At 35.0% G+C, this 10473-nt stretch overlaps 1 long non-coding RNA gene across 1 annotated transcript; it reads right to left on the reverse strand.

The window, feature by feature from the left end:
- Nucleotides 1-131: 131 nt before the first annotated feature.
- On the reverse strand, nt 132-2873 carry LOC125480523. Its single transcript, XR_007260896.1, has 5 exons — nt 2197-2873; nt 1460-1505; nt 730-877; nt 565-633; nt 132-184 (listed from the first exon to the last, which is right to left on the reverse strand). It is a non-coding gene; the product is annotated as an uncharacterized LOC125480523 (long non-coding RNA).
- Nucleotides 2874-10473: the final 7600 nt, after the last annotated feature.

Raw genomic sequence — 10473 nt, forward strand, 5'->3', positions numbered from 1 at the left:
AAACAGCCAACTGACATCAGAAACCTTTACCTGTGCTTCCCTTTTACATGCTGCTATAGTGTTTATTTTTCCTTTTCGATTTAGAAATCTGCAATTCTGCTATAGAAAATGAGATAATTGAATTACATATATTTTAGAATGACATTTCACCCCCTCCTGCCAATATCCTTTTAGAATGACATTCCTACCCATTTGCAAAACAAATTACAAACAAATCATAAGAGTATCTTCATTCAGAAAACCTGACTTCTAAACATGTCAATGTCCAAAATTCTCCCATTTTCAACATGCATTTTTCAAGAAGAGACATACACTGGCACACATACAGTGAAAATCATATGAAAAAAAAGAGCCAAGAAATCACATAAAAGTATCAATCTTTGAAATTTTATTTTCCTTTCCCCCATCACAGCCAAAAAATAAAGGGTAAGTCTACAAATATCAATTTTCATGCCACAAATTTGTGATACATTACAATCTAAAATCACACACATACATCATGCATACACATACATCAGAGTAAATGAAGCAAATATTTTCAACAAACGCGATGTAATTCCTTACCTGAGAAAGGTTTGGCCCGGTGATGTGTACTATCCAAACTTTGCACATCCAGAAAGTGAAAAATATGACCTACCAAGGAAATCAGAGCATGCATGTGTTAGGTTTATCATTTGTCTGTCAAACTGTGCAGTAGAGACCAAAATCAAAGATATTGGTGTGTTTTACCTTTGAATTTTCCAGTTTCCAGACTGATTTGCAGTGGCGGACTGCATACGAAGTTGCAGGCCTCCTTGATTTTCTTTTGCTTAGCAGGAGAAAATGAGGCTCTGGGTTTATTGGGGAGATGATCGAAGCCTATGGAAAACTTATACAACTACAAAATGGAAAATTTAAGAATAACAAACAGTATTAGGCATAAAAACAGACTAAAATGTAGAATCAATCCAGAAACTGGTAATGCCTTATTCAAGGGTTAAAAGGGGAGTTAAACTGATTGAAATACAAATAGACACTACTCGTGACATGATTAGGGCTAACGAATATGATCAATCATTCTAACATTCTTCCTAGGTTATCCAATCTAGATGACGAAAATGGCTAATTTTGTTGACCAATTAACCGGATTAGCTAACACTTCCTAAAGAGATATTCTTCATGCCTCACATCTCTTAACTGGACCTGTAATAGAATTCTAGCATAGTATCCCAAATGGTATTGAATTGGATGACGAAAATGTCGAACTTCTAAATAGCTCATCGTATACTTGTGATTTGTGAATGAAGGTTTTGGATTGTTTTGTATTCATGAATAACGATCATATGCTTGATAATTATCATGCTAAGAAATTACCAATCACATATTTAAAATCTAGGCACAAAAGTTTTAGAAAGATAAATAAAAAATCCATATAACTAAATAGGCTTTGAATATGCTATCAGGGCACATGATTGTATACCTAAAAATGGCAACGAACCAGCTTCTTCCTCCCACGACCCAACTTTCTGAAATTTCAAAAGAAAATAAATCCATTAGCAATTGAGAGAAATTTGACATATATACAAATCAAAAAGCAGAGGAGCAGAAGGTTCAAATCCTAATTTCAGAAGCATGTTACCTAGGAACATAACATACTAAGCAGCAAACTCTAAGCAAAGTTAACTTGTTTAGGGTAATAACAGATTATTCATTAAAAGAAATCCTTTTACGTAGACATGTAACTATAATATTAACAACGATCACAAATACGAATGAAATGTTTACTTTGTTTGAATTAATCCAAAAGACACGATTTTATCATGTCAGACATGCTAATGAAAACCCCTTTTAAAGAAGTCAAAATGAAATGCAATCAACTATAAATCCGTGATCAATGTGAACTGAAAAATGAGTAAACCTAGTGACATGCAGGACAGAGACCTAATACTGTTAAATACACTGCAGAAAGTCCGAAAAAAATCTTGTTGCAGGCACAAATCAGTTAAAGAGTTCAAAGATAAGCGAGCTTGCTTAGAAGAGAATTATCTTTACACCCCGAGTACAAAACAAAAGCAAACCATAATTGTTTTGCTTCTTCAAGCAGTACATAGAAATGCATTTAAGTTAGACCAAATCCAGATTAAAGCAAGTGTTCCAGCAAAAGGATTCTAAAAGATTATTAATATGACTATAGAATGGAGAAATAATAATACATACTATTCCATTGCCAATGGCTGACGTATTTGATATTAACAGATCTTGGTTTCTTTGAACAGATTTGCAGCTTGCTTGTAAGAGTTTTTGTCCAATGACAATACTTTCTGTAATCAGAACCATATAAATCCACAGAAACTAAAATCAAGAAACGACAACATAAACAAAAAAATAAATTCAAAGAGTAAATAGAAGTACAGTTTATAAACTAAACTTTACAAACAAAATGACATTTACAATAAGAAAGAACAAAACAATAAACTCGATCACAATCGAAAGGGGGCAAAGAGTGGCAACCTTGCACAATTCCATATAAGAATACAAACTAAAGGTCATATATCAAACAACTTTGAAATTGAAACATAATATAAAAGTATTTCTTGTACATGCAACCAACAGGCCTCTAGAAAATTAAAGATAAATTGAAAATCAACTGTTCGTATCGAGATGTTCGATCAAATTGAAGAAAATTCACAGCAAAATGGAAAATGAAAATATCAACTCACTGAAAGCCCACAAAAAAAAACCCAAAAAAACAAAAAAAAGAAAAGAAGAAACCTTAAAACAAAGAACAATACACAGAACAGAGAGATGCATCCCCAAAATGAGAGAAAATGACAGAAAACGAAATAAATAAAGGAACCCCCACAACTTGACCTAACAGTGCAACAAAATCCGGAAATAATTCACAGCAAAAGGGCTGAAATGATGACAATCTATGCTAACAGTAATGAATCCAATAAAAAATGGAACTTAGCTTTCGAAATCCAGCCACTCATCCGACACGCAAAAGGGAGAATAGAGAGAGAGAGAGAGAGAGAGAGAGATCGAAGTACCGTTAGTTAAAGAGTGGACGACGTCGGTTCTCAGAGCACAATAATCCCTGAAGATCTCTTCCGCCGTTGGCGGACTCGAGCCCATCTCCCTGCTCTTCTCCTTCATCTCACCGAAGCTCTCGAGTTACAGAAATGGAGGGCAGTTTGTGTGGTTTTGGTTTTAGGAAGCAGGAGCCGATGCTATTCCAGAAATGGTGTTGTGGCTGCTAGGGTTTGAGTAGGAGCGAGTGAGGAAGAGTGAGAGATGGGAGGAGAGCGCACGCTTCTAACCCAGCAATCCGTGCCAAACCAAACGGACAAAATTACCATCCCAACCCAGCCCCATCTGCCTGGTATTGTTGTAAATAGCATGAAATCGAGTGGTTCCGTGCTAAACCATACGGACAAAATCACCTTCTGAACTTTTGAGAATTACCCTCCCATTCCAGCCTAATTTGGCTGGCATTTTTGTAAATAAAGTGAAATCGAGTGGCATTTTCTTGACTGTAGCCATGAACAGGCCAATTCCCCTCTAACTTTAGAATAGATAATAATTTGAGATCCTATGGCCATAGAAAATACCCGCCACCTACTTCAAACCCCTTATCAGCATATCAATTTCTTATTTTGTGTGGGCCCTAGTCCTTTTTCAACTTCTTCGTAGTTAGTGTGCCTTATTCATACATGAATAGTTATAATTATAGTACGTGTTAAAAAAGAATAGCGTTAGAGATATTAAATTTACAAACTAAATTATATGTCATCAATAAGAAACACGCACGTTAATCAAAACTCAACTAATAATTCAATTATCTACAATCATATCATTTACTCTGCAAATTTAGTTTAAAAAATTTGATCCTTTTATCATTACCCATACAAATAACCAATTCCTTATTTTTATTATCATTTCCGTGGATTACTAAACATGCATGTTTCTTGAGAAACTGTAAACATTGCAATGTCTGGTCTAATAGTGGTTCGAAACTGAACTTGGTCGGGCATGTTACGAGTATAATAGATGTGGTGGTGGTGGTGATGCATAAGATAATCAAAAGTGAATACGTAAAGATCTTTTAGCGAGGTTGAATTATTTCTCCACACCAAAGTCATTTCAATGCAAACTGAGGCCTAAGGCAGAAATAAAATGAGGCCTGCATATACTTTAGTACCTTAATGTGAATATTTTTTTTTTCCCACAACGATATGAGTTTAAGCTTTGTCAAACTGAATTTATGAGAATGAGATATTTTTGTTTCCTCTTCTTTTCGATCAACAATATGATAAATGATGAAAGGTATGAGGTCTAATTTAAGTGAGATCTAAGATGCATGCATTGTTCGCCTTACCTCTAGTTCACCCCCAATGAGAAAAACATCTTCACATATCCTGCATCTTAATTCGACGGTACAAACACACAAAACTATACATGTTCCTCGCCTTACCTCTAGTTCACACCCAATGAGAAAAACATCTTCACATCCGATACGTAGGATTTTAGACACGTATCTAGTATCCTGCATCATAATTCGACTGTACAAACACATAAAACTATGCATGTTGGACAGGAAGTGTCCAAAATCATGTTATATATACACTAAACTCTAATCAATAATCAGCAAATTAAGATAAAAATAAAAATCGCGTAAATACGAAGTACGTAATTAAATAATGGAATTCGGGGACGAGATTTCACATTTTTCCTCTCATACACTCATCTAAATTTTCAGGCATCAGATTGAATGAATTAAAGAATATTAATGGACAAAAATTAATAAAAATGAGTAAAAAATAAAAATGAATGTGTGAATAGCAAACCCCTTATGATATCCGCTGGTTGACATAGGTTGTAACTTTTTGACCTTGTTGAGTTTTAGTAGAGGAGCAATGGTTACTGGTTGGCTTCAATCAATATAAAACAAAGGAAACTTTTATGCGTTTCCGCTATCTCTCTCAAGCACAAAAAAACAAAAAACAAAAACAAAAAAAATTACAAATTAAAAATCAAATAGTTTCCAAACGGTTCCTTCAATTTGGTTTTGTTCATATTCGCTATTGTTTCTCCAGCATCTAGATTTTAATTATTTTTAAATGTCATGAAGTTATGCAAGGCGATATTAATTTTTCTCTTCTTTTGGCATTTGATAACCGTTGAATCATACAAAAATGTTGCGTAGAGTTGGGAGTAAGAATCTTTCCCCTCCTCTCACAATCTTTTTTTTTTGTCTTATTCTCTATATAAAAAATTCAAAACAAGATATAGATATAGCGTAATTGTAACCGTTTAAATAAAATATGATGGAAGGAGAGAGAAATGAAGAATTAAGAGAATCCTACCCCGTAGAGTTCGTCGTTTGGAAAGTTGACTAGTAGTGAAAAGTGATGCTGGGATGGATTGGGATATGGCGGGTGGCTAGCTGCTAGTATGTTCTAGTGTAATTGCCAAAGGACCGGCAACAATTATTTTTCAAGGGCAGAACATTGTTAAATTTTTCTTAGTTCTTTGATTACACAAACAATTCGGAACCAACTCATGATTTTGATTTGGGTAAAATACAAAAAACTACCTCAATTATTGATGTCATGACACTTTCATATCTTATCTTTTAAAATTGACAATGTCATACCTCATCTTTAGAATTTGTGTCAATGTTATACCTTCTATTAGCTTGGCCGTTTATTTTTCAGTTAAATGCTGACGTAGCTTGATATGGACCCATATTCTATTAAAAAATTAATAAAATATTATTAAAAACAAAAAAAAATTATTTAATAATTATTTAAATATTAAAATAATAAAAAAAAAGTAAAAAATTAAAATTAAAAAAAAAAAAAAAAAAAAACCCTCACGTTCCCTTTCCCCACCCCCCCCCCGTCTCTCTTCTCCCCCATCTTCATCTTCTTTCCCTTCTAGCGCCCTTCCTGCAACCCAGAAAAAAGAAGAAAAAAAAAATCCAATTTATCTTCCCCCCCTCACTTGCGATTTTGCCCGACCCCCTTCCTTTATTCCCCCCTCCCGTCTTCCCTAAATCCGCACCCACCCTCGCACTCATTACCTACAACCCAACAAAAAAAAGCCCAGTTTGTCCGTCCCCCCACCCAACCTGCAGAAGAAGAGAGAGAAGGAAAAAAAAAAAAAAAAAGGAAACCCAGTTCGTCCGCCCCCCCCCCCCCCGGCGGACACCCACCCTCTTCCCTCCACACCCATTCCCCCCATTTTCTGGACGCCTAGGTTCTCAACCTTCGGAATCGGCCTGGTGAAGGTTTCCCGATTCCACCTCCACGGGATCTGGGCTTTTTTTTTTTTTTTTTTTTTTTTTTGGGTTGCAGGTAGTGGGTGCGAGGTTAGGTGTAGAGGGTAGGGTGCGAAGATGGGGAGGTTGGGTGCAGGGAGAGGTAGGGGTGGGGAGCGGGGAAGACAAATTGGTTTTTTTTTTCTCTTCTTTTTCAGGGTTGCAGTTGCAGAAACAAGGAAGGGAACGAACTGAGTGTTGTTTTTTTTTTTTTTTTAAATTTTTTTATAACTTTTTTTATTATTTTAATATTTAAAAAATATTAAATGATTTTTTTTAGTTTTTAATAACTTTTTAATAGAAAATGGGCCTTGGATCAAGTCACATCAGCATTTAACTGAGAAATTCACGCCAAGCTAACGGAAGGTATAACATTGGCACAAATTCGTAAGATGAGGTATGACATTGTCAATTTTAAAAGATAAAGTACGAAAATGTCGTGACATTAATAGTTGAAATAGTTTTTTGTATTTTACCGTTTTGATTTTAATTACGGCAAATTAGTAAGGGTATCATAACTGCTTAACTAGTGCCAATCATTGTTTTAACTTCTTCTTTCTTTTTTAGAAATAAATCATTATTGAACATGTATCATAGTTTTAACTGGTCCTCAATTTCCTGTGGGACTGAAGGAGACGATCTTCTCACGCAGAAATATATGCCCTGAAAGAAAATTAGTAAGAGAAATTATCTTATCAGAAAATCCCACAATCAGCTGACTTGAAAATAAGGATTTAGTAGTTTTACAAATCGGAAGTTCTATACAGAGAACTTATACTCGTTTGTATATAGAAGTGATCAACAGAAAGACTAAAACAAAAGGAGAATATCCTGAAATCAGTACTGCTGAGCCTTCCAAGGTAAAAGTGCTGCAAAATTTACCGAATAACAGATGGCTCAAGTGGAGTGAAACCAAGAGCCCGAGATTCTTTATTCTGGTGAAGATAGACAACATGCCTAGCCATCTCAAGATTACTATCCATATCTGCTCGATCCAGGATTAACCATAAAAGATCAAATCTCGACAAAGGGGCCAGTGGAAGATTAATGTTTTCAGCAGGAGTTCTACGCGGGTCATTTCTCCCCCTTCAAGAATATATATAGCAACCATAGTAAGAGTTTGCACGAAGAAAGTTAGCTTCCAGGTTCCAGCAGTAGAAAAGGTACCACATACGGAGATAATCACCATCTTCATTCAGCATGCCATCATATGTAGGCATGACAACTTTTTGCACGATCTGTTAACCTAAGACAAAAATAATAGGTTATGGATACACGCTTAATGAGTCGGGTCATCGTAGGATCACCCGTTAAGAGTCCTCTAACAAGTCGGATTGTTGTTGGGTAACCGGTTAAGAACCTTATCGTCAGAGGCGGTGCTAAAGGGGAGCAAAAGGTACAATCGCACATGGCCTCAAAATTTGAAGGGCTCCCAAAATTTTTTGGTATCTTATATTTATATGTAATAATTTTATATATTTTAAAAAAATTACTTTTATTAGCACTTTAAAATCTTATAGTGCATTTTTACAAGTGTAAATTTTTTTTTTCTTTCTAAATATAAAAATTTGGAGTGCACAATGAGATCTTAGGAGTGCCAATAACAACACCTTACAAACAATTTTCTTTTCAATTTTAATAATTATATAATAATGCTATATATTCAAGTGAAACTCTAACGTTAGAGTTTTTGAAGCTTTTTTTTTTCTCTATCTGATTGCTTAAGATTGAATTGTTTTTTTATTTTTAGTGAAGGTTATGTTTGTAATTCTTTTTACTTATTTAATGATACTTGTAAACTTACAATCAGTGAGTCCTAAATGTTGTTTTGATTTAAGTTATTATTTTCTAGTACCAATATATTGTCATACTTTAAAAAAAATATATATCTTAAAAAGGGGTCCTTTTATAAATTTCGCACAGGCCCCTGAAATCTCAGAGACGACCTTGCTTATCGTTTACTAGACTTAGAGGTCGGCATGACAATTTCTTGTATAGCCCGTTAATTCAACATGAAACAACACGATCCATTAACAAATGGGGTCATTATCGTGTCATATGTTAAGAACCGTTAAGATAACGAGTTGGCACGACCCACGTTAAGAGAACAAATATGTCACAAAAATGACACAAACGCAATCCATCAGGCTTAATCATAGGTACATGCATGCATTTGGGTTAAATAAATCAACAAAGTATTCAGACAATGATGGTTTTAGCTTTTCACTTTGCAGTTTGTTGTTCTTCAAACAAGTTAAACCTAAGAATATATCTCTCCTTTTCGCATTGTGCTTTGGACTGACTGGATCACAAAGCTTGAGCAGTTGTGTGCTCTCGATCGACAATTCGTAGTGCTTCTTCCACTCACAAACCCTTCCCTACCCCCCTTATAGGCCTTAATTTTATGTTATCGAAGTGACTGATAGGAGCATATTTATGCTACTTAGTTATGTTGTTTCCTTGCATTTAGTTAGTTAATTACTATCTATTTTAGTCTTTTAAGCTATTTTCGTATGTCTTTAGGTCCTAATGGTAAAAGGAGCAAGAAAGTGCATTTTGAGGCTATTTGGAGCAGTTTTGGGCATGGATTGGATAGCTTAACCATGGAGCAAAGAGGATGGACGAAATTGAAGTCAAGAAGGGCTAGGAAAGGCTACAAATCTGGAGAAAGAAGTCCAAATGCAAAGAAGATAAGGAAAGAGCAAGAAATAAGGAACGTTATCCAAATTTCCTTAACTTATCCAAACCTTATCCAACCTTATCTTATCTTATCTTATCTTATCCTATCCTAATCTTTTCCTACCTTAATCCCAACTTCAAAGAGGACTCCTTTTCACATTAAATCACCTAAATATCAAGTTCTAGAAGCCCTATTTTCATGCATTAAGTTTATGCCACATGTAACCCTTCTAGAAGTTCTAGAATTTGCCACAAGAACCATTCCTTGTCCTCATTGGAATTTGATTGAAAGTATCCTTGTTTTTTGGTGATTTGGAGTCCTAATTCCTCTCATTTTCAGCCCAAATTCGTGCCTTCCCTTCACCCTATAAATACATGATGCCACAACACTCATAAACCACCACCCTCTACCACAAATTCACACCACACCATCCACCACACCTCAAGAGCCTAAATTCACACAAATCCCCATTGTTGGCAGCAAGGAAGGAAGGAGGAGCCACCTGGAGTGTTTCTAGGTGTATTCTATCTTTGTTTTTAATGTTTAAGTTTAATTATCTTTGTTTTGCGAACATGTGGAACTAACTTCTTTTTAGTTAGAGGTGAATTCGAAACCATGATTATATGTTTTATATGAATTGATTCCATCCAGTTATTGGTTTTTAAGGCATGAATGTGATTTGCTTATCTAAGTTATTAAAACTTGTTTATGTATGTGGGTTGGGGGTCGACACTTAATTTGCATGCATGAATTTGATGCTAGAGTATAAGGGGGTTTCATGTAAGAGTTATTCACTTATATTCACAAGTGGTGGAGGTTGCTAGTCACAATCGTGTTAAGTAAATCCTTGGTATGAGTCTCATGCATTTCATAGCGATAAATGTCTTGTCAATGCTTATGATTTTCATAGAACTTAATGACTTTTGACATGTATCTCTATCATGCGTTTCATATAGGGAACTTGAGAAATATAATTTGGTTAGATGCGTATTCCATCTAATTCAATGAAATAAGGAAAATCTGCTGGTTAGTTGTGCGAGTCAACTAACTTGAGGCGTTGTCATTCATAGTCTAAAGGAATAATAACTGGAAATTGGTTCATATGCATATGTGTCATGTGTGGAGAAGGACCCTCTAACTAGCTTATCACCTATAATTTTCCCTAATTTCGTCCAAGTTGTTTAGAGTCTTTATAATCTGTTTGTCTTTACCTTAATTTCGTCCAAAATCCAATCCCCCTTTACTTTGTTGTGTCAAATTAGTTAGAATCTGTCCAAGTTGTGTTTTTAAGTGTTTTGAGTCAAGTTAAAAGTAATTTTCGTCCGAATCACCTTTAGAGTCTAGTTTGAGTCTTTTTTATTGTTTTGTGCTGGTTTGAGTCTTTTTAGTTTGTTTTGAGTCTTATAAGTCTAGTTAAGTGTGTTTAAGTGTAGTTTTGTGTTTTTAAGTCAGTTTAGAGTAGATTAGCATCCCTTCTAATCATCGACCTTAA

The sequence above is a fragment of a genome, unplaced genomic scaffold, assembly GCF_019419815.1.
Source record: "Pyrus x bretschneideri cultivar Hongxiangsu unplaced genomic scaffold, Pyrus_bretschneideri_v1 Contig336, whole genome shotgun sequence".
Lineage (NCBI taxonomy): Eukaryota > Viridiplantae > Streptophyta > Magnoliopsida > Rosales > Rosaceae > Pyrus > Pyrus x bretschneideri.